This window comes from Rattus rattus, chromosome 14, assembly GCF_011064425.1.
Source record: "Rattus rattus isolate New Zealand chromosome 14, Rrattus_CSIRO_v1, whole genome shotgun sequence".
Taxonomy (NCBI): Eukaryota; Metazoa; Chordata; class Mammalia; order Rodentia; family Muridae; genus Rattus; species Rattus rattus.
The window spans coordinates 69,389,699-69,414,962 of NC_046167.1; positions in this window are offsets into that span (position 1 = coordinate 69,389,699).

Consider the following 25,264-nt stretch of genomic DNA (forward strand, 5'->3'; position numbering starts at 1 on the left):
ACTAGGGAATAAGAGACTTGGTACCGAATATGATTAGTCAGAATGGCCAACTGAAGAAGCGTGTTCTAGGACCAAACAAAAAGAACGGAGGCTGAATGGTGTGAACAGAAGAGCCTCTGGGGGGCGGCGATGGGCGCATTGTGTGGAGCGATCAGAGGCAGCTTCCCTGAGCTGCTGGAAAGAAGTCACCAGTCAAGATCCAAAGAAAACAGATGCTTGACAAAGTTGAGAAGAATTTCAACAAAGAGATGAATGAGAGTAAGGGAGAGAGAAAAAAGAGATGGCCAGGGCACCTAAGGGCTAGCTCCAAAGGAAGATCCCTCACTTCAAGGCTTGACGTGATGAGGGGAAAGGATGGGGCAGAGGTGCTGTTGGCGTCTGCGGGAGGCTGGAGCAGGAGGCGGGGCTATGGAATGGAAGGCGTGCCTGCGGTGCAGGAGGCGTGGTTATAGTGCAGGAGGCGTGGCTATAGTGCCCGAGGCTGGTTATGGTACAGAAGGTATGGCCTTGGTACAGGAGGCAAGCCTGTGGCTCAGACCTTGGTATAGGAAGCCTGGCTGTGATACAGGAGATATGACTATGGTTCGGGGGTAGGGGGGTGGAGCTTTGGTAGGAGCAGGAAATGGCTGTTTCATGAGAACTGACTTTGGTGAGTTCAGAAGGCCTGGTCATGGAGGGTGCAGGAGTCTGTTCTCTAAAATCCCCCAGAAATGTCTTGTTTGGGCCAACTGAACCATTACTCTTGGGCACACAGAATTCGGTACCAAGTCTTAGTTGCTACATATTTGTCATCTGCTCTAATGTGTTACGTTAGATCCGCATATTTGTTATATGTGTAGTTTTTGCTTTCAGATCTCTTATGTGACATCTTTTTATTACAAATGATATTTGTATGATTTGTTTCTTCATAACAAAATGCAAACAAGCCGAGTGTGGGTACTAGGTATGAGGATTGCTGCAATTGAAAGGCCCACGCTATGGACATGTGACCAGCAAGCAGCTTTGTTCCCAGCTATACAGAGAGAGAGAGAGAGAGAGAGAGAGAGAGAGAGAGAGAGAGAGAGAGGCAGAGGCAGAGAGACAGACAGATACAGACACTCAGGCATGCACACATACACACATGCACACCCATACTTACAGGCACCAAGCACACCACACTCTTCCTGGGCTCATGAGTTCTAGGAATCCCTCTAGTTGTAGGAGGCCACTTTTAAAATGAAAATCACCAACCAAAACAAAAATTAGAATGGAGCCATAAATGATTATAGATATAAGTTAGAAAAGCAAGGATGAGCTGCGGAGATGGCTCAGTGGTAAAGTGCTTATGGCGCGAGCCTGAGAGCCTGAGTTCGGATCCCAGAACCTATGTAAAAAATCTAGGCGTGGTGCTACACACCCAGTGCTTGGGAAGCACATACAAAAAGATCCCTGGAGCTCACAATAGCCTGGCCAATTCAGCCTCCGCATCTCCCACCAATCCCCAGTAAGTTGTATCTTCCAGAGACTGAAGGCAGTGCACCCATCCCCCAAAAAGAGTAGAAAAATAAAATTCATCTTCTTCAGCCTTCCCGCTCACTGTGCGGACAGGAAAGGGATTTCATGGAAACAATCCCATGAAAGACCACACCCTGGCTCCAAAGGTTTAGGGTGGTGCCTGACGTACAGAAAGAGAGTAAATCAAAGAAAACCCATCAAGAATCAGACAATTTCTCAGCAGCCATCTTCCTCTCGCAACAGGTTAATAATTCCCTTGAGAGCCCTGGAATTTACTAGAAGTCTTTGCCCAGGTTTCTTACAGATGCAGAAGAGGTGCTCACCAGGAAGGGACTAATAAAAAGCGAGAAATGCTTTAAGATCATGTTACTTCTTCAGGGAGAAACATGTGTCACGAATCCAGCAGAGGCAGAGAGCCCAGCCCAGTGTACGATGAGGTCACACAAAGGGGCAGAAGAGAGAAGATGGTGTGTCTCACAGACTGCTGTTTCTGGGCTCTCCTCACATCTGGAAGTATTAAGATTTTCCCACAGTTAAGACACGCACTTCCATAGGCAATCCGCCCTCGGCCCAGGATCTTTCAGGGCTTGCAACAGCAACCCTGCCTTCCTGCTGTTATTTTTCTGTGTGTGTGTGTGTGTGTGTGTGTGTGTGTGTGTGTGTGTTTGTGTGTGTTTGTGTATGTGTGTGTGTGAAGTATGTGTGATCATGTGTGTGTAAAGTATGTGTGTTCATGTGTGTGTGTGTGTAAAGTATGTGTGTTTATGTATGTGTGAAGTATGTGCTTATGTGTGTGTGTGTGAAGTATGTGTGTTTATGTGGGTGTGTATACAGGTCTCTGTGTACGTGTGTGTATTCATGCATGTACAGGTACCTGTGCACATGTGTGTGTGAAGGTCAGAGTGAATGGCAGGTGTCTTTCTCTATCATTCTCTATCTTGGTTTTTGAACCAGTTCAGCTTGTCTGACCAGTAAGGCCCAGGGATCTTCCCATCTCTGTTCCCCTCTCCACTGAAGCTACAAACAGATGCCATTGTACCTAGCTTTTTTATGTGAGTGCTCCAAGCCCCCTCCTCTTCCTCTTCCTTTTCTCCCCTCCCCCACTTCTCTTCCTCCCTCCCCCTGCTTCCCAACCACCCTCAGAGATTGTCAGAGTCCGTCTGTGTTGTTTCTTCAGACTGTGTGTTTCAAGCACACACAGAAGTTGATAAAGCCCACAATACAACTCTATATTTCAGCCATCCAGCCGCAAGTTTTGCCAACCTTTTTCCCACCTCGGTTTTATCTGTTCTCCACGTCTCACTTTGTCTACCACCCAGTGCTTCCCTGGGGCATTTTAAAGCAAATTCTAGAATTTCACTCTTAAAGGGGTCATATACTGTTCTAAAAGATAAGTCGTTTTTAAAATCTTAAGCCTGATGTGTTAGTATTACTTCCCCAAATAAATCACCTTGATATTATCTGATACCCACTTTTAAATCCCCCTGATTTTCTCAAAAAAGAAGAAAAAACCTTTGTGTGTTTGGCCTCTTCAAACAGGCTCCAACAGAGTGAGATAGGCCGATCAGTGTCCAAAGCCCCTTGGTTTGCAACGCAGTCCTTGTCCCGGGGTTTCCCGCCATATGTTTGACCAGTTCAATCTTCTACGGTCTAGACCTTGATGATTGCCTTCCCAAAATGTAGCTTACACGTTCTTTTCTCCCTGTGTTTCCTGTAAGCTGGTGTTTAGACTTCAAGGGTGTGTGTGTGTGTGTGTGTGTGTGTGTGTGTGTGTGTGTGTAGGAACAAAGAAGCTGTGTGAGCCACTCCTATATGCCCAGTGCAAAAGCATGGTCTGGCCAGACAAATACCCAAGCAGTGTGAACTGGGTCCCAACAGTTCATAAAACCAGGACCCTTAGGATCTCACGCACAAGCCCTCTGTTCCTGGAGACCGCTGGGTTTTACTAGTACACATCGGTACTGTTTTAACTTTAAAATACTAGTCACTCCAGTCCTTTGTTTCAACATTTTTTCACATCAATGGAAATTAAAACAACACAACCTCTAGCATTTCTCATAAAACCTAATCCCCAGGCAGTTGTTCAAGTACACACTTGTAATTCCAACACTCAAGAGGCTGAGACGGCAGGATAATGAAATTGAAGCAGGCCTTGGACACGTGGGAAGACCCTGTCTCAATAAAGAGCACATGGAGTTGGGAGGGAAGGGGGTGTGAGAGAGAAAGACAGAGAAAAGCTGGACAGGAAAGAATAGGAGACAGATTGGATTCAAAACACATTATAGTCATGTATGAAGTTCTCCAACGGTAAAGTAAAAGTGTGGGATGATGTCACAGGAGGGGCAGGTACGAAATTGTGTGTGTCACAGCTTACATGAGGAAATCAGAGGACAGCTGGTGGAGTCAGTTCTGTCCACTAGCCATGTGTCCCAGGGGTCAGACTCCCATCTTCAGGCTTGGCAGCAACCACCTTTACCCACTGAGTTATCTTACCATCCCAGGAGATGCATCGCAGTGAAACCTAAGAACATTGAAAATAGTGGAAAGTCTTTAAAGCTGTCAGAGAATGAAAAGGTATTGATAAAGGAAAAAGAGTAAAAATGTAGGAGAAATAAAAACTTTCACCAGATACAATAGAGCCTGTGGGACTCATAGATTCTGAGATCTGAGATTCAAGAATTCTGTGCCCAGAGGCTGGAGAGATGGGTCAGCAGTTAAAAGAACTGGCTGCTCTTCCAGAGAACCTGGGTTCAATTCCCAACACCCAAGGGGTGGCTTACAATTTCCTAGAACTCCAGCCTCAGGAGATCTGACGCCCTCTTCTGGTTTTCTTGGGTATTACAACACACACACACACACACACACACACACACACACACACACACACACACACACACACACACTGCACATATGTACATAGCTGCAAGCAAACACTTGTATAAATAAAAATAAATTAATAAATCTTTAATGGGGGACAGATGTGGTGACACATGCCTTTAATCCCAGCACTGTGGAGACAGAGGCAGGTGAATCTCTTTACATTCCAGACCAGTTAGAGCAACACAGGGGCACCCTGTTAAAAAAGGATCTCTGCCCAAACAAGCTAACATTTAGCAGATGCAGTAAGCAGGACAAACATTGTATTTATTCCTCTCCTTCCCAAGGTGTCAACAAATAACTTTAAAGGTGTTGTAAATTCTTAATCAGCCTTTAGTCTTGCAAAAATTAAAATATTTTAACCCTGAATCGCAATAACAACAAAAAATCCACTCTATCCTAATTTCCTTAATATATATTCTTTGAAGTGGATACATTGTATTTTAATCATATTCACTCCTGCCCCCAACTCCTCCCAGAGCCTTGCCACAATCCATACCCACACAACTTTGTATCCTCATCTGAGGGGAAACCAGGACAAACAAGCAGCCCCAGACTCTCCCAGTCCAAATAGAGCTGACTATGTACTCTTGGGTGTATGGCCAACCACTAAAGCATGCTCCACGTTCTAGGGGCCACACCCTTTAAGAAGATTACGTAACCCTTTTGGGCTGCTATCGATTTACCAATAGCACCTCAGGTGTGAGAGTAGGTACCAAAGGCCAGTTCAGACAGGTCAGGTACACTGAGACAGGGCATGGAGTTGGAGATTAGTCGTTCAGAAGGTTAGTCATTTGGCAGATTTTTCTCTAAAGGAGTAAAAATTCTCTGGAACCAGTAAAAAACTCCCTGGGGCCAGTGAAAAAGTCTCTGGGGTTGGCCAAAAAGGAGGGAATTTCTCTCTGTGTGCCTCTCTCCCTCCCTCCCCCCCCCTCTCTCTCTCTCACACACACACACACACACACACACACACACACACACACACACACACACACACACACACTTGGTGGATGAAACAAGCTCCAAAAACAAAACAAAAGAACAAGACAAAAAAAAAAAAAAAAAACCCTCTATGTAAGAAAAGAGATTATCTCGTAGCCACAGGTTATATATTCTCCAAAAACAACCACCACAGAAACATATCCTTCTAAACAGATTAAAATCATTGCACAAAAGGAAATTACAACAGGATTCTTGTTTATGTATCCTTCTTTTGAAACTCGGACCCACCTGAACATTTCCCATCTACCTTTCCTTCTTCAAATTCATTGTAACCTCAAAGCAATGACTCTTTTGTCATTGATTAACAAAGTTGAAGCGAGCCAAGTCTGTAGTAGCAAGTTTTTCCCTGTGCTTATCTGACTACCCTTTGTATTTACCAAGAAACAGATCATCTGTCTTATGCTTATTTTTGAAGTCTTGTGCAGTTAACCTGACTAATCACCTATTCTCTATTCTTATACTCATAGTAGAATGATTTACTCTTTGTTCATAACCCCGTCTTTCCATGGAGTATAGTGAAACCTGTCACCATACCCCTAGATCACAGATCAAGGAACTCAGATCCAACCTGGAATGAAAGTTTGCTTTGATCATTAGCTTGTCCCGAGCCTATTTTCTCTTCCAAGTACAATTATGTTCTTGTGACCCTTGAAAGCTCATGATGCTCCCTTTCCAACCTGTGAAGCCTTCGCCACTCTACAAGGAGGGGACACATTGTATTCTTAATTTTAACTTTATTATATCTTTCTGGCAAAACAACCCAAACCATCTCCTTAAACCTTCTGTCCACTACCCAGACTTCCTAAAACTATTTAAATCAATCAGAAATTCTGGAAAATCATTATTCCATCTAAACAGCATTATTCCATGAAAGTCCATCTTCATATTGATCTGTAGGAAAATCTCCCAACAAAGTGGGCTGTCTCCCAAGAAGCAATCAGACCAGACTGCAGGCAGAGAGGGTCCCCATGCCCAATCACACCATGCTAGATACAGGAGGAACGTAGAAAAGACAAACATGAGAAAGCACAAAAAGAAACAATCCAGAGACAGAACGCCCTGGGGCTGTGCCTGTCCAAGGTACAGCTATTGCAGCTGTGCAAAATGGCGGACCATCTCCAGGAAACTCACTTGTCCACTTCCTTCTGCATGGTGTCTACCATGTGGGGTGGGGTTGTGACCACCTCCCCCCTCTATGCTGGCATTCATTCTGGCTTGAGCTCGAAAGTCTTGTGCATGCTGCTACAACCACTGAGAAGCCATAGGTAGCCATCCACCACCTCAGGCTCCTACAAACTTCCTGCTGTCTCTTCCACAATGATTCCTGAGCCTTGGGAAGAGGAGGTGTGTGACAAATGTCCCAGTTAAGGCTGAGAACTCTGCAGTGTCTTTCTCTTTGCCTTGACAGTTGTGGGTCTTTGTGTTAACTGCTATCTACTATAAACGGAAGCTTCTCTAGGGAAGTTGGCAAAAGTACTAACCCATGAATATAATAAATCGTTATGAGTTGGCTTAATACTATGTCCTTTTTTTTTCTCCTCAAAATGTTTTTTATTAATCGGCTATTTTATTTATTTATATTTCAAATGTCCCAATTTCTGGTCTCCCCTCCACAAACCCCCATCCTATCCCCCTTCCCCTTTGCCTCTAAGAGGGTGATCCCCCACCTACCCACCCACTCCTGCCTCACCCCTCTAGCATCCCCCTACTCTGGGGCAACAAGCCTCCACAGGACCAAGGGCCTCTCCTCCCATTGATGCCAGGTAAGGCCATCCTCTGCTACATATATAGCTGGAGCCATGGACCCATCCATGTATATTGTTTGGTTAGTGGTTTAGTCTCTGGGAATAGTTGATATTGTTGTTCTTCCTATGGGTTTGTAATTCCCTTCAGTTCCTTCAGTCCTTCTGCTAACTCTACCATTTGGGGTCCCTGGGCTCAGTTGGTTAGCTGTATCTTCATCTGTCTTAGCCAGCTGCTATCAGATCCTCTCAGAGGACAGCCATACTAGGCTCCTGTCTGGGAGCACTTCTTAGCATCAGCAATAGCGTCAGGGTTTGGTGTCTGCAGATAGGATGAATCACAAGGTGGGGAGGTCTCTGGATGGCCTTTTCTTTAGTCTCTGCTCCATTTTTTGTCCCTGCATTTCCTTTAGACAGGAGCAATTCTGGGTTAATATGTTTGAGATGGGTGGGTGGCCCCATCCCCCAACTGAGGGCCATGTCCTTTTAACGAATTAATACTAGTAAGTACTCACCTAGGGTCTACGACCCTCACAGCTATAGGATCTTGGTTCCAACAGTGCCAGATAAGAGGTTCATCTTCAGAGCAGGCCTTACATTCAGTTGGAAAGTGGTTGGTTACCCCCAGCCACAGCTCGGTGAGGATCAGTTTTCTCAGTGGTGTGCCTAGCACCTTCCAGAACTGTGGAAGCTAACCAGTAGGGATGAAGCTTCCCTACCTGCTTGATTTCTCCATGTTCTGTGATTCAAGTATGTGGTGTCTTCAGTAATAGGATCTTGCTGTCAAGTTCTGGGCGGTAACCTAGAGCATTGGCAACACAGCATCCGTGAGGGGCTATGGGGCCTCACTGTTCAACAACTCCAAAGGGGGTAACCCATTCCTGGCACTGGGCTTTTTATTTGCCAGCCTCTATGTGTAGTAGGGGTGTCGTTGCTCCATTGTAAGCTAACTCCACTCAAACTCTTTTTACACGGGGCTGTTTACATTTTTGGAACCTTTGACAGGGGCGCTTTTTCTAGTGAAAATTTCAGGTTTTTCTTTTAACAATCAGCTGAAGACTCCAAGTCTTCCCCCACATTTGACTCTTAAATATGTTTGCAGAGCCAAGGAAATCCAGAGAAAAGGCCTTCCTTACCCTTCACAGCACAGTTAACAGTCCAAAAGTCAGGAAAGAGAAATGAAGACGCTACAAAAATTACATACGACTAACAGTGTTTAGGGATGAAAATATTTTATCCCCAAAATGAGGAACATATTTTTTTTATTTTACTAAGAGCAAAATGGGGGAAACAAATGTAACAGAAGGAAACATTTTAATTAGTGACGATACTGTGGGTGTTCGTCTATATGGGGGGAAGGGATTATAGGAGGGCTGGGGGAGCCGGGGTATAGGCCAGAGTAAAACCCCATGTGTCGCTCCTCAGGTTCTGTCCACCTTGTTTTTTTGAGGCAGAGTCTCTTATTGGTCTGTGTAGGCTAGACTGGCTGTCCAGTGACGGCCAAGGATCCTCATTTCCCAGCTCTGCAGTTGTTGACGTGTGTCACTGCGCCTGGCTGCCACCACAAAGTGACCAGGAAATGGAACGAAATGACGACAATAAAAACTAAAAAGAGGCAGCTCACCCTCAGACACTGGGTATAGAAAAGGAGTTGTGTATCCGAGTGGCTACCCACACACTCTCCAAGAGGCAGGAGGCTGAGCACTGGAGGCTGCCAGAGCCTGGGAGGTCCTCGGGAATGTGGCCTAGGTGTGTGAGCTTCTCAGCCTGCTGCCAGCCCTTTGGTGGTTTCCCACGAAGGATTCTGGTCCCTCAGAGCGTTTGTGAGAATGCTTTACTTCCGTGTGGTCAGGCTCCATCCTGAGAATGCCAACCACTTTGGGGAAATTGTCACAGATTTGGCATTTTTTCTTAGAAAGCCCCGTAAGCTGTGTGGGAACTCTCATCCAATCAAGATCTGCTCAGAGGCGTGCTGTAATGTCTTCAATATCGGAGACAAGGGAAAAGATCGTGTCGTGTTCTTCATAATCTCATTACAATTAAAAATGAATTACAATCATTTTAAAATGTTGCCACTGCTACTCTTGTGCAATGACTTTTTTATTTTTTTTAAAGTACGGTCCCGATCTTTTTAAAGCAGGTCCAGCCTGATCTCTTGAACTATGAATCCTCCCGTCTCCTGAGTGCTGAAGTCACCAGCTAGTACCACGATGCTGGGCTGGTAGTGAACTTTTGACAAAGCAATTCGATGGTCTTTAAACGAGATCCACATGCTCAGCTCAGGACCGGTGAGGGTGACTTTGCAAGCAGGGCAGCCCTGTAAAGGGCCCTGTGTCAGCTTGAGTCAAGAAGGAAGGCCAAACATAGATCATCTTTCAAATACAACTCACTTCCCACAGGAATAAATCAACACAGAACCATTTGCCAAAGCCACATGCTGGTTTCGTTACTTGGCTTTTACCAGCCACTAGCTTTCCAATATTGAAACTTCAGCTTCTCAAGATGTTAGTTTTTGCTATTTTTAAAGAGCTATAAATTTTGAAACTTAGGGTTAAAAAAGTCTAACATAACAATATGCAACTGGATTTAATTTACTTCATTTCTTCTCCTTCAGGAAAACCCAGGAGGATTTATTCAGTCTACCTAAGAGATTAACCAGACATCCAACGTGAAGTCTATCTACGCTATAGTACAGAAAAATCTGTAATTCCCATCTGGTTATAATAAAAATAAACATTTAAAACTCAGACTTCGATTGTTAAAAGAAATGAAATATTTACTTGGAAATTAAAATAAAAATTCGAATACCAACTTAAGGAAGCCGATTCACAGCCCCTGGATGAAATGTGAGTTTCTTTCCGCTTGGAAGGATGAAGACACTTCCTTCCTGTGCACAGGACATAGCTGCACATAATTGCACACAGTTAGCTCAGGCTCGCTGGCTTGCTCCGCAGTCTGGACTCTACATTTCATGGAGACATCCTGTTTCCCTTCGAATTCCAAAGTCTTCATCCTACCCAAGACAGGAGCCTTATTCCCTTCCTCCTCCCTCCCTCCCTCCTCCCTCTGTACCTCCTTTCCTCCATCTCTCCCTTCCTCTCTTTCTCTCCCTCCCTCTCTCATGTGTGGGCAGCTGGATACCCATGAATGCATTTGCACATACATGTAGAGGCCAGGAGGCAACCATTGCTATTGTTGCTTAGCAACCATCTACCTTCTTTTCATGTTAAGAGAGGAAAGTGTGGGCCTGAGGAGATAACTCAGTCAGTAAAGGGGTTGACCTCAAGGTTTGATCCTCAGAGCCCAGGCTGGGGTTTTTTGTTTTGTTTTGTTTTTTTGTTTTGTGTGTGTGTGTGTGTGTGTGTGTGTGTGTGTGTTCTTAAAGCTTGGCATAGTGGCACAGACTTGCAATCCCAGTGCCAGGGAGGCAGAGAGAAGTGGGTGCTTGGGGTCTGTAGAACAGCCATCCTGTCCTGTTGGCAAGCTCCAGGTTCAGGCTATGACTCTATCTCAAACAACAAGGCTTCTAAAAATGTTTCAAATTCCTTTACTCAATGACCCCGCACCACACCTTCCCAAGCGGGAGACTATAGGCACAGCCACAACAACTGTCTCTCTCTTATTCTTTAAAGGTGTCTGGGAGCCTGCAGCGAATAACTTGCTGTTCCAGAAGCTGCTTACAAAAACACAGGTTCTTCAAACTGATATACAAAATGTTAGAAAAGATGGAGATGTCGCTCGAGGTCAGTTACCTCGAGGAAACCGGACTAAGACAACATGTAACAGCTTCTTTATTAAGAATTTCTCAGACTTCTTCTACCCCCCCACTCCCATCCCAAATTTGTTTGAAATTTTTAGCTATTACTATTATTAATCTCTGTGTGCGTCTGTGTGTGTGTATGTGTGTGTATGTGTATATGTCTGTATGAGTGTTTGTGTGTGGTGTGTATGTGTGTTTGTGCGTGTGGTGTATATGTGTGTTTGTGTGCATCTGTGTGTGTGTGTCTTTGTGTGTGTGATGTGTGGTGTGGGGGGGTATGTGTGTGTATGTGTCTTTCTGTATGTATATATGTGTGTTTGTGTGTGTCTATGTGTGTGTGTCCGTGTGTGTGATGTGTGTGGTGTGTGTGTGTGGTGTGTGTGTATGTGTCTTTCTGTGTGTGTGTATGTGTATATATGTGTGTGTGTGTGTGTGTGTGTGTGTCTTTCTTTATGTGTAGAGGTGTGTGTGTATGTGTGTGTTTGTGTCTGTGTGTGTGATGTGTGTGGTGTGTGTGTGTGGTTTGTGTGTGTGGTTTGTGTATGTGTCTTTCTGTGTGTGTGTATGTGTATATGTGTCTGTGTGTGTATGTGTGTGTGTGTGTCTTTCTGTGTGTGTACATGTGTATTTTGTCTGTGTGTGTATGTATGTGTGTGTGTATGTGTGTGTGTATGTGTGTGTGTCTGTGTGTGTCTGTGTGTGTGTGTGTGTGTGTGTCTGTGTGTGTGTGTGTGTGTGTGTGTGTGTGTGTGTGTGTGTGTGTGTGTGTGTGTGTGTGTGTGGTGTGTGTGTATGTGTGTTCTGTGTGTGTGTATGTGTATATATGTGTGTGTGTGTGGTGTGTGTGTGTATGTGTCTGTCTGTGTGTGTGTGTGTGTGTGTGGGGGGTGGGTGTGGTGTGTGTGGGTGGGGGGGGGGGGGGGTGTGTGTGGGTGGGTGTGTGTGTGTGTGTGTGTGTGGGCATGTTTGTGCATGCGCATCTGTGTATGTGGAAGTCAGCAGACAACGCCCTGGAGCTGACTCCCTCCCTGCCCCTGCTAAAGCAGCACTTCTCTTGCTCGCTGCTGCCTTGTGCTCTAGCTGGCCCACACACTTCTAGGTGATTCCCCAGCCTCCACCTCCTGGTCTCACTGTAGGAGTGCTGGGATGACATTCCTTCCAGTATTTGTCACCTGGGTTACAGAAGTGACACTCAAGGTCAGCACTTCTGTGTGGCAAGCACTTTCACCCACAGAGCAGCCTTACCAGCTCCCTTACTCCAAATCTCCCGTAGACTATGGAGTACCCGAAGACAAAAACATCACGCTCCAAACTCCCTCTCTGTAGAATAGGGGTGGGAAGAATTATGAGGCAGGCATGCACAGAGCAATGAACTAAGAAACTACACAGGTCTCTGGGTTGAAGTTTTGGAATCTTAGGCTCTTGTTGATGAGATTTCCAAACTCTCAGGAAAGAATAGGGAAGTCCTCGTGGCCTTCTGAGACAAAATCCAGATCTCAAACAGAAGCAGGAATTATGGAGAAAGACCAGCGGACAACAGCACATTGTGAGCTCGAAATAAAGTATGCAAAACTGCATTTCTATTCCCGATTGGCATTCCCCAAACACAAGGGGTATTCCCAGGTGTACACAGAGTTTAAACTCTGTTCATGAAAAAGCCATCAGGAACCTGAGTGTAGATGCGTGGTAGATCACATGCACATGGTCCTGGGTTCAATTCCCAGCCCTGAAAAACAACAGCCAGGTTGGCTATAATAAATACAAAGTTGCCAATTTTTGAAATGAATAAGCAATCACTCGGGACTAAATCATATTATAGTTCTAAGTAGTGGGGAAGTAGAGGAAGAGTGAGTGGCTTCCTACACATCCCCATCAGCCATGAGGAATCGCAGGATAATGATAATCTCAGGATAATGGCAAATATGCGATTCCTTCAGGTACCCTGAGAAGTGTGAAAGATGCCTTTATTGAAAATTACAAGTTGAGGGGATAGAAATTTTGACCACTCAACATTCATCATGGACGAATCAGCCTGAAGGCGTGACAGCCTCTAAAGGAACTCACGACCAAGGTGCTGAAGTCCTTGGCTGTCGGTGGGACATCAGAGAATCAGGGGAGTTCCTAGGTAAGTGGACAAATGAAGTATTCATTCTCCCGGTGGCACAACAGAGGTTAAAAGCGCGCCAGATCAAAGCGTGGGCACAGCTCCAACTTCAGTGACAGGTTAATTTTTTGATAAATGTTGAATTGCTTTCCAAGAGGGCTGCAGCTCAAGAGAATCTGGGTTTCCAAGTCCCCTCTACTGAAGGGTATTCTCAAAAATATACCCATTCCCGACACTTCAGTAATTCCAATAAAGCAAATTTGTGGGGTTTTTTTTTTCTAGCTCTATTCATTTCCTTGTAATAACCATGGTTCAGCTGTAACAGGGGAAATTGGTGAAATCACGAGTTACTGTGTGCATGAAATAAATGTTGCACAGAGTGGAGCTCGGCACAACAGGGAGGGGTAGCTCAGGTCTGAGCGAGAAAGCACGGGTGCTATTCAAATGTGTTAATAGAGAAAAGAGTGGCTGGAAAACACTATTTACAATATGTTCCCAATTGTGTACATATATATGAGTGTTTGCACTGCACAAATAGATTGCGCACATAAACATATCTGGGATAGGTCTAGGAAAACACAGATCTCCTTACTTGTTTGTTTATGTTCAGTTATGCACACGTCTGTGTACGCAAATGCACTTCCTGTGTGACAGTCCCCTCCCTCCTGTATGTAGGCAACGGTTGAGGGTGGACTGGCTTCTATCACTCTGCACATTATTTATTGAGACAGGGTTTCAAAACCTGGATTTCACCATCTTGGCTGGCTGCTGAGTCCTGGGGAATCTGTCTATCTCTCCATCACAGCGCCGTGGTTACAGATGTGTGTCACCGCACCCAGCTTTTATTCTGTGGATATTGGGAAATCCTAACTTGGATCCTCGTACGTGCACAGCGAACATTTCACCCACTAAGCCATCTTCCCCATCCTGAGACACCTTTTTAAAGTGGGGGTAGGGTGGGTTGGGGATAAAAATCCCACTTACTAGACACCCAAGGAAGTTCTTAATGGCTGGAAGAATGAAACACAGAGACTTCCATTCAAGGGTGGTACACAGAGTCCTCCATTCCCGAACCTCAGCCAGATGACGGTCTGTGGCGGTGGGTTGGGGGCTCTTTTTAATGCATGAACTTACAAAGAAACAACAAAAGTTTTGGAATCTGGAACACACAGTGACTGGTGTTTGACAGAAGCTGCACCATGAGGTGCAGAAGTAAAGTCTAATCAAGGCAGAAACCAACATGGCGGCTCCACAAAGACACACCAAGAATAGAACTGTCATCTGATGAGCATCACCGCTCCTAGATAGGGAGCCAAGAGTTCTAGAGTCAATATACAGAAATGCTTGCTGCTTAGTGCCGCATCAGTTACGATAGCAAAGGCATGAGTCAGACTAGATGTCCATCAGTAGATGACAGGATACAGGACGTGTGCTCACATCCTCAGGGGAACTTTATTCAGCTGAAAGGAAACGTGAAATTGTGACATTCTAGAGAAAAAGGGTGACAGTAGAAACCATTGTGTTCAACAAACTAAGCCAGATGTAGGAAGGCAAATATCACGTTTACTTCTCTCATGCAGAATCTAAGTCTAAAAATATCTGTGTACGTGTCTATACCTGTGTGTGTATCTGGGTATATGAGTATTTGTGTCGGTGTACATCTGAGTGTGTGTCTGTGTGTATGAGTATTTGTGTGCATTTGTGCATTGCATCTTTTCTGTTTCTGTGTTTATGAATGTGTGTGTATATGTGTATCTATGTGCATCTGTGTGTGTGTGTGTGTAGGTCACAAAACTGAAGAAAAGAGGAATTGATCTTAACAGAGGGAAGGAAAGTAACAGAATGCATATTCATGAACTCGTGAGAGGCTATTTAGTGATAGGAAGGTGTTGTGTGAGAGACTCTTACCAAGGAGACTCAACGCACCCATGTCTACTCATCTCCTAAAACAGATCTCAACCAGAAGAAAATAATGAATGCATCAAAGTCCAATTTGGGGAGCTGATTAATTTTTATTTCAGTTACTAATAGGAGTATGGGTAGGGGTCACTTACAGGAGCATAGGAGACTCAAAGGCAGCTGGAAATCCCACTCCGACGTGGTGACAACTTACAGAGAGGGCATCCCTGGATCTCTGCGCAACTTGCAGACAGTTCCACGTGTCTGAGGATCTCCACTCTACAGCTGGACTGGTCAGTCTCCTGCCGTCAGCCGCCACTTAACTGCTGCTGTAAAACGGTGGAGGGAGTGGAAGACTCTTGCACCTTTCTGATTTTCTGTGTGATATTTGTTTACCTCCCGAGTCCCCTGAATCTCACCAGTCTCTCCTGGAAGGAAGGTTTCCATTCAGAGGAAACCGCTGCACAGCAGAAGGGAGCAAGAGGATGGGGGAGGGGCAGTGGGAGTGGGGAATTAAATATGACAGAAATGCACGAAAATGCCATTGTTCTGCACGCTAGTTTAAATTGACTTTAAAACTTAAAGTTATCTAGAAAAAAGAATCTCATAACCTGAGAGTTTGGGTTTCCAGAAAGAGGAAATGCACCAAATATGGGTCACATTAAATGGGAGTACACGGCCATCGGAGCTTATCGCATAATTTCAGGATTCTGGGGAGAAAGGGATGGCTTCACACGTTCCTAAGCGGAGAAAACTGGGTCAAACACAAAGACTAGGACCCGCAATCACCTTTCTCCACAGCGGCGATGGAAGCTGAAAGACTAAACTCCACCAACTTTTCCATTCCGTTGTCCCCAGAAATTGGGAAGATGCCGGCTGACACGAGGAAAGAAAAACATGAAGCGATAGACAAAGCATTCAGGAACCAGCTGGCCCCACAACAGACGTGAAGGTTACAGCGTGTAACAAAATCTCCCTCACGGCTGCAGGATACTGGGGACAGGTACCCTGGGTTCTGCAAGCGACCACCAGACCTAGTGCCCCTATGGGCTCCTCAAAGGCTGTTCCTGTTGATGAGTTCACCTTTTCCACCAAGTATCAATACACCTTGTATCTCACGTGCTGTCTCCCGGAGGTTACTCTGCCTCGGTTGCAGGTGGGTTTGGGACATGAGGCCACAGCACAAGTTTCAACCGCTCACAAATCAAAGTAGATTTTTAGGAAATTATGTCTGCTGTCAGAGCTCAGATTTGACCACTCACAGATCCAAGTGGAACTCTAGGAGATTGTGTCTGTGCCAGGCCTAGAGGTGTACTGAGGCTGAGGCAAAAGATGGCTGCGTGTTGGTGCCCACCTGCTCTACGTGGTAAATGCCAAGTCAGCTTGAACTATAATGTGAGGCCTCGGCTCAAAAAAAAAAGTGTCTGCTGAACATGGGTGAACTTTTATTGCAACAATGTTTCTTTTTTTAATTATTTATTTATTATATATGAGTACACTGTCGCTCTCTTCAGACACACAGGAAGGGGGCATAGGGTTTCATTACAGATGGTTGTGAGCCACCATGTGGTTGCTGGGAATTGAACTCAAGACCTCTGGGAGAGCAGTGAGTGCTCTTAACCGCTGAGCCATCTTTCCAGCAGCAACAATGTTTCTTAAACATACAGAACAAGTGCTCGCACCTGTGAGCACCTGTGCAGGGACAGGGCTGAGCACAGTGTCTTATATGGCTCTGGTTCCCTTGAAACAAGGCTTCTCACAGAATCCAGTGCTCTTGGTTTTGAGTGCCCCTTGTGGCTGGCAAGCCTTCACCCCGCCTCCTTCCACGCCTCTGAAGTTATAGGTATTCGTGGCATCCTCTCATCTGTGCTCTCCCCACAGGAGCCTTCCCGTATGTGACTTCGAAGCTTTGAAAGTTCTAGGGCCAGTGGGATCTGATGGCACACATCTTCAATCCCAGCACTTATGAGGCAGACAGGGAGATTTCATTGAGTCTGAAGGCAACCTGGTCTACATAGTGAGTTTCGGGTCAGCCAGGGCTACAAAGTGAGACACTGTCTAAAATAAAAAATGCTAGCAGGCCTAATAGCTTGAGTTCACAATCTGCAGGACACACATGGACACATGGTAGGAGAGAACTGACTCCCAAAAGTTGTTCTGACCCCTTCGTGGGTACAGTGTCACATGGATACACACACACACACACACACAGGCAAATGAATACATACATGTGTATAGTATGTTTACATGCATATCTGCATACATACATACATACAACACATGAATAAACAAAACAAAAGAAACAACTCTACCGCAGCCTCCTTGTCTACAGATCTATTTAATATTTTTCATACCTCCTTGCTTTTTGAAACATGCTAGCCAGCCAGCACTCCAAGAAAGAGTTAACAGGCACCGGACCTTGGCTCACTTCCATCAATTCTTTGGCTTCTGCTTTGCAACACTGTTATGCAGTGTTTCTGAGTTTGGTAAGAGGAGCCTTGAGGGAGTCATCAGCTCTGTATCCATGTGTCTAGCCGCCTTCCCATCCTTTTCAATAGCCTCATCATGTATTTTCTGGAACAGTCCAGACTGGAGCAGATTGGATGTTTTCCTCTTTTGATTCATGGACACTGAACTCACAGCCAATAGCACTAAATCTAAATCGTGCCTGAATGCAGCTCGTGGAGCACACACATGTCCTCTGAATACAGATTGCCTCTGTAAGGCAATCACAACAGCCTTGTACTCAGGAATGTTTCAGCTATGCTGGGTGGAGAGGGATTAAGACAGGAAAATTACCAACCCAAAGCCACAAGTGCAAAAGGAGCCTTCACTTCAAAGCTGACCACATCCAGTGTGTTTATCCAAGGCAGCAGACTCTTGAAGCCAAGCCTTGGCTCCTCTGCATTGTAACCCATCCTAAATACATACAGCAATTCCAGAAGGATTGCTGCTCCTAGACTGGGTGCTGCTTGATTTTATTTTTAATGTTTTGTAGAAACTCAGTGTTGTACAGTTATTACCTCTGTATTGATGCATTCCTTCCTGTTGGGACGATGTTAGGACTCAGGAAATGGGCAAAATTTGCAAGTCTCAGGAAGTTCCTGAAACTTAACAAGCTACATGAGACCTTTGTCCAAGGATATATAAACAGTCATGGTTGGTAGAGACAGGGAACTCCCACTAGCCAACTTCCTTAAATCATACAGCAAGCTCTAGGAATATAGCTTGTACCAGGTGTCACCCCATATCCCTTTGAGTCATCCACAGTCCTGAAAATAACTCAATAAACTCATTGGTTCGCTAACCTGGACTTTGAAAGAACTCTTTTTTGTTTTTTAAGATTTATTTATTTATTTAATGTATGCAAGTACACTGTTACTCTCTTCAGACATGCCAGAAGAGGGCTTCGGATCCCATTGCAGATGGTTGTGAGCCACCATATGGTTGCTGGGAATTGGACTCAGGACCTGTGGAAGAACAATCAGTGCTCTTAACTGCTGAGCCATCTCTCTAGCCCCAAGAACTGCTTTAAAAAAATCATTCTAGGGGTGAACAGACATATTCACATCTCCCCAGAAAAAGTCACATACAACCAAGGAAAGATGTTCATTAGATGTGCTGTCCTTCATGTGATCTACAAAGTCAAAGTCCATTTGCCTTGTGGTGGAAGAGAAGCATCATGGAAAAAGCTATAAGACAGTGAGGGTGTAGGAAATTTTATAAATTTATGTTGTGATTAATTCATTAATTTTTAAAATTAGGGTTAAAAAATAATGGGTTTACACATATATTTTTGTACTTTATTCGTGTTCTCCCTGAACCACTACCATCATTCTCTCTTATCTTCCTCCCCCTCCTGGTGGTATAAATGCATTTTTGGATTACAAAATCAATTCCATCAACAGGTATTCTCTGAGCATCCGTGCCCTGTACTGTCTTGGAGATGCTGAGAAGCAAGATAAAAGGCTCACACATCCTTTCTGCAAAGCTCAGATTAGAGTCAGGACAAGTAGACAAACCAATGCTTAAAAGGGGTTCACTGACTGCTTGGGAATAGAAATAAAAGAAAACTGATGATTCTTGGGGAGCCAATCCTGGCCGGCATCCCCAGTTGATCTTTTTAATAAAACATCTAGACCTCTGCCTGGAGAGGAAAGGTCTAAATTTCCCAGCACAGAAAACCTGTATTGTAGGATGCATATTTTAATTTTAAACCGCTGGTGTTCTTCTCAAAGGGTTACAACAACTTACAATTAAACTATTACCGAATGGACAGCCTTTCCTACACACATCTACTATCAACGGAAAATCCAACGCTGTAATTCGGTAAGTGTATACATTCTAATATTAGCACACCATCTGAGGTCTCTTACCTCTATTTAAAAGCTATCCCTACCCCTATATCCTGCTATCTTAAGTTTTTTTTTTTTTTGTTGCTGCTAGGTTTTGTATCTCAGTTGGTTTGTTAGTTAATTACTTTTAGCGGTAATAGGGATTGAACCCAGGGTCCCATGCATTTAAAGGAAGCTCTCTGCCCCTGAGCTATACAGCCCCAACCCGACTTTACCAAGGTATACTTTTTGCATTTTATACTGCTTATTTACATATTACTGCAGGAACTGTTGTATTTCACATCCACTGTGAATATTTTCCGGTCTAACGCTAGTCATGATTTCTTTGGTTGCGTGTATAATTTTTTTTTGAAAAAAAAAATGTCTATATATACATCATGAGATGTACACATATAGGACTCCTAGGACATCACTGCTAATATCAAGGATTTCCGGGTTCGAGTTTGAGTTTGAGCCTGACATGGTGGCACACACCTGAAACTCCTCATAGAGGCCAGAGAGCCAAGAGTTCAAAGTCATCTTTGACTATATAGCAAGTTGAAGGCATCCTGGCTACATGAGAACCTTTCTCAAAAACAAACAAACAAATAAAAACAGGCTGTAGAGATGGATCAGAAGTTAAGAGCACAGCCTGCACCCACATGGTGTCTGTAACTCCGGTTCCGGGGGACCCAACACCCTCACACAGACATATATACAGAGAGAACACCAGAACACATAAAAGTAAATATAAATAATAAAAATGTAAAACCGGCAACAATAAAATAAAATTACTCCTCCTGTTTAGAGTGCCTCCTGTTCTTGCCAAGGACCACAGTTCAGATCCCTGCACTCCAGGAGATCTGGCGCCCTCTTCTGGCCGCTCTAAGCACCTGCTCACAGGGGTCATACACGGATACAGAGACACATACAAATATAAAAACAAATACTTAATAGATACACACTACCTTTCTGGGAAGCTTCATGGCCAAGCACATACCCTGCATCGCAATGGGGAAATGTTCCTCTAGTCTTTGAGATCATCCGTATTTTCATAGACTTTTGCTTTACAAATTCTACCAGCGTCACTTTTTACATTGTAACATTTATTTGCTGGATGGAGAAGGTAGGACCTAGTTCTGTTCTTTCTAGATTGTTGTGCCAAAAGCTTTTGCCCAATGAGCCTTCTTTGCTTCTGAGCTAGGAGACCCAGGTGTGGTACATAGAACCTCAGAGGACACAGCGTTCTCCCTGCCCCATTTCTGTCAACCCACTCTTTCCTGTCCCAGTTACCGTTTCTTTTGCTTTTCCATCTGTAAGATATCATAGAGTCAATCAGCCTAATTGAAAGGGCTCCATTCACTGAACCCAATTAAATGCATCCTGAAAACAAAACCCCAAAGGCTTGACTCTCTGAGTTTACTTGGTAGTGGTGGATGGAGTCAGTAACGTTTATGGGGTAGAATTTTTCTATAAGTTTCCATTACCATGGCTGGCCCTGCGTCTAGTCCTGCCTTCTTATGTCGGCAAGTTGGAATGGTCATGGGATGGGATCCAGCGCGGGTCTCCTGATAAAGGACCTTGCCCCACAGGGCTCACAGCTCCCACATCACCATCCCTGCAGCACCCACAGCTCTCGAAGCTCCCACATCACCCTCCCTGCAGCACCCACAGCTCTCGAAGCTCCCACATCACCTGAAGCACCTGCAGCACCCTCCCCCACAGCATCTGCAGCTCCCCAAAGTTCTCACAGAATCCCTAAAGCCACTTTGTCTTCCTGCTTCACAGCATCAGGGGTAAAAATGGGCCACACAAGACTGCAGTCGGACCAACATCTAGATCCATCCCTACCAGTCGTTAGGCAAGGGGTGGGCTTGCAACCTGGCATGCAGGCTTGTAGGAGGAATAACCTGGAGACGCTGGTCTTGTTGGGGATTAGCCTTGAGACTGGAGCTTGACTCAGGTTTTGTTGGGGGACAACTTGAAAACTAATGCTAGGTACCAGCCTGTTGGTTTACCTGAGTTCAAACTTAGGTCAGGTTCTCTAAAATGGAGTCTGAACTTTAAAGATTTGACCCTCTCGCTTTACATAGAGCTTCGATGTAGTCATGTCTTAAGCATTACTGTGCACACGGGACTGAATTAATTATCACTGGGAAAGTTTTTAACTAAATTGTACTGCGCTTAAACATGCCTAAAATAAACTACTCAAAGTCAGACTCCCAGAGTTTGAACCAACCCTGGCTACTACAGTTCAACAGTCAGGCTTCCTCCATATTGTTACTCTGCTGGCCACCTGCATCTAAATGGATGCATCAAGAGAGCCACTGCCCCATGACCCTTGTTACCTCATGAAGGCTATACCTCCAAGTAGCATCATCAGGTGAATGTAGGGACTGAGCCCCCAATAATTAATTTTAAGAGGTAGTTGACCCTCATGTTCTCAACCCTACCCTTCATAAATGAAGACACCCCAGATTCCTTCATCCTTTGTCCAACCCCATAGGCAGAGATGGTGCGAGGATGCATCGAGAAGCATCAGCTGCTATCTTGGACATCATTCAGACTCTCCACCTTTACTTCTTGAGCTCCCCCACCTCCACCCCCACACCATCCAGGGCTTTATTTTCCTCCCCTTCCAGCAACATTTTTGGTCTAGTTTCCTGCTTCCAAGATTCAAGGGCAGTGCCCCATCTACTGTTAGCTTCTCTTTCTCCTCTACTCCTGCTGGGTCATTCCTACTGTATTGGTTTTCCATGCATACTGGTGGTCCTGGACCACTGTGGTAACTGAGGATGCCACAAGGATATATTTAACACTGGGTGTCCCAAGTCATTGGATGGATGAAGCACATGGCGACTTTCCTAAGACCCTGAGACACCAGCCTCCCGGCTCTCTCTCAGCAGGTCCACATGGGCTCTGAAAGCATGGGGCTTTAAATTTCCCCTGGGAAAAAGGCCCAGGATGCTTGGTGAAGGCTGAATTGTGTGTGTTCTCCACAAGCTCACATGCTAGAGTCCTAACCTCCAGGACCTCCGGATATACCAATAATCAGACTATATTTAAAGAGGTGACAGAATTAAAGTGGGTTTCAGGTATGCAGCACTGGGCCGGTTTTATGAAGTACCGGGGGCTAGAACTCAGAGCTTTCTGAATCTAAGCAAGTGTTCCCTGAACTAGCCGCATGGTCAGCCCTAATCATTTTTACCGCATACTTAGCACTGCAGGAGTTGGCCGTGCTTCTGAAATATTGACTTTACAGGTATGGAGTCTCGAAGCTCTCATTACAGAAAATGGATGGGGTGAGGTGCATGATGGGGGAGCAAGAAGAGCTTTTCTGGTCAGAGAATGGAATCCCAAGCCAGCCCCTCCACTCCAGTGTGGGCTTCCGGGTTTCGGATGCACTGTGAGAATGAGGAAGAACGGGCTAAGAAGTGGGAGAAATCAAATCGTCATGTCTTAAATTGTCATGCCTTCCTGGGAATAGGCAGAGACCCTTGCTGCACTGAAAGGACCATCTCTCTCCTTCCTCTTAGAGTCTGGCGTTTGAGTCACAGGTGCTGATGGGTGCCTCAAGCCTTGAGTGGGACAGAGAAGGACTCAGCAAGTCCATGTCAACTGAACCCTCTACTCCAGTTTGGGGACAAAAACATGTCTCAAATGCCAGCCACGTCTACATACAGAGCTCGGTAGGATCTGAGCTAAGACTAAGGCAGCAAACGTGACAGACGGTCCAAAGGCAGAAACATCAAGTGCTTCCCCACTCCCCGCTCCCCCAGTTCAGTGATACAAGACATCTGCAGGCCTGAGGAAAGACTGTGTTCGCCGGTGTTGGAGGAAAAGCAGCCTTCCTGGCCCTGCAAAGTATCCTAGGAAAGTATTACCACCATAATGCCGAGAGCAGAGGCACCCACAACAAGGCTTGAAGGAGACTCCTGCCCAATGGCCCCAGTCCGACCTTCAAAGTTTAAAATCTTTAAGTCAACTAAGATCTGGGGAAGGAAGCTTGCAGGCTTGTTTAGGTTTTCCCCACTGCAGCGAGACAGGCCTTCCAGACAAGAGTGACTAATTAGGCTGGCCAAGCCCCAGCTCCTCAGTGCACCCCGCCTTTGCTTGTGAAACAGTTATAAACCATTTACATCAAGGGCCATCCACAACTCCCTGAGGACTCCTGCCGCTCTTAGACAAAGGGATGGTCTCCAGATGAGGATGGCTAATTATGCGAGTGTCTGGATAGTTGGAATTCTGAATTAGCTGCCTTACTGGATTTCTAGTTCTCAAGAGGATTTCACTTTGCAGACTCTCACTCAACCAATGCAAGTCAATGACACAAGTGCTTGCTGCCCCCCTCCACACCGCCACCAACTTTTCAATCACCCCACTTCATAACGTGGTTTAAGGAGTCTTTGCAGTCCCCGGCGGTGGGCACAGGATTATCAGACGGACAAATGAGGACTTGGTTGGCAGTCAGGGTTCTCTAGAGGAACAGAACCGACAGAAAACAAGTATATATTAAGGGAGAATTTATTAGATTGACTTACACAATACAGTCCAACAATGGCTGTCTTACCCGAGAGAAGCTAAGAGCCTGGTAGTTGTTCATACAGTGAGGCTGGATGTCTCAACAGCCCCAACCTGGTAACGAAGGCTCAGAGAGTTCCTGGGGAGCTGCTGGTCTTTGGTTCACACTGAAAGCCTGGAAAGGCTGTGTTTTAGCATGTGAAGGTGAAGGAGCCTAGTTCTTACTAAAGTGTAAAAGCTATTAAGAAGCTTGGCCTGGTAGAAAGTAGATAAGTTAAGGGGACCTAAGGGGCTTTCGCCAGTTTTACACCCAGCGCCTCAGGTCAAGATTGGGCCAAGTACCAGCTTCCCGCCTTGGGTCAAGGCTAGGCCAAGTTCCATTCTCCATTCACAGTTCTCGGGAGGAGCAGGGACAGGACATTTTTTGAAAAAAAAAAATGCAGAATGTACTGACGGTCACCTGACTCTCTGGTCCCGGATAAGAGTTTGAATATGTCGTATGCTTGCTAGCCAATAGATTCAAAGGTCAATATGTTTAGCCAATAAGTTTAAACTGTAACCTTGCTGATGCAACCTGTACCTCTAAAAAGTATAAAAACTGCTTGTTACAGCCATTCGGGGTCACCTTCTAATCCCTCGCCATGAGGGGCTAATTGAAGATCAACCCCCACGTGCGGGAAAATAAAACTCTTGCATTTGTAGCAAAATCCGTTCTCATGTCTCACTTGGGGGGTCTCCCTGTTTTTAAGACTCACTTTGAGCCTTATAAAGGAATCCGCAGAGGCAGAACAGGGTAGATGGAAATGCCAGAGAGAGGGAAAACAAGCAGGCAAAAGCAAAGATTAATTCTCTCTCCTTTAATCTGAGCTGCCACCAGAAGATTCAAGATATCCAGTGGTTCCTCCTACTTCAAATACAAAAACTCCCTCACCAGGGAGCCAAGTAGCTTGTCTGTCACTTGATCCCAGATCCTTGACAAGATTAGCCACCACACACAGAATAGACACAGGGTGGGGAGATTAGGGTGTGTGACCAGCCCTCACTGACTGTGGGACCAATAGAATGAGTTTGCAAGTACTTACTATTGCTGAAACCATGGAGTGGGGACAAGCTACCTCCTCATTCCTGCTGCAGTACCATCTCCATCACAAAGGATTGTATCCTCTTACACTGAAAGCCCAGATAAACCCTTTCTCCCCTTCTTGTCAGGCATTTAATCACAAACATGAAACTAAGTAACAACTTTGCATGCAGGCGACCCTGGAGGTAAATATTCCTTCACTTCTATTCTGGAGAAGAGTCAACACCCCACCCAGAAACCACATAGACACAACTGAGACTCTCTCAGGTGACCTATACCTATAAGTGAGGGTAGGGTGTAATATCCGTTAAGGCCAATAAATTTGTTTAGCATGCTTTGTTCTTGATAAGAGAAGGCCAGCTGGCGGCATTTAATTCAGCACCTGCCGTGTGCTTAAATTGAGCTGTATCCCTGGCAAATACTTCTTTAGCTAACCCTCTCATATCAGCA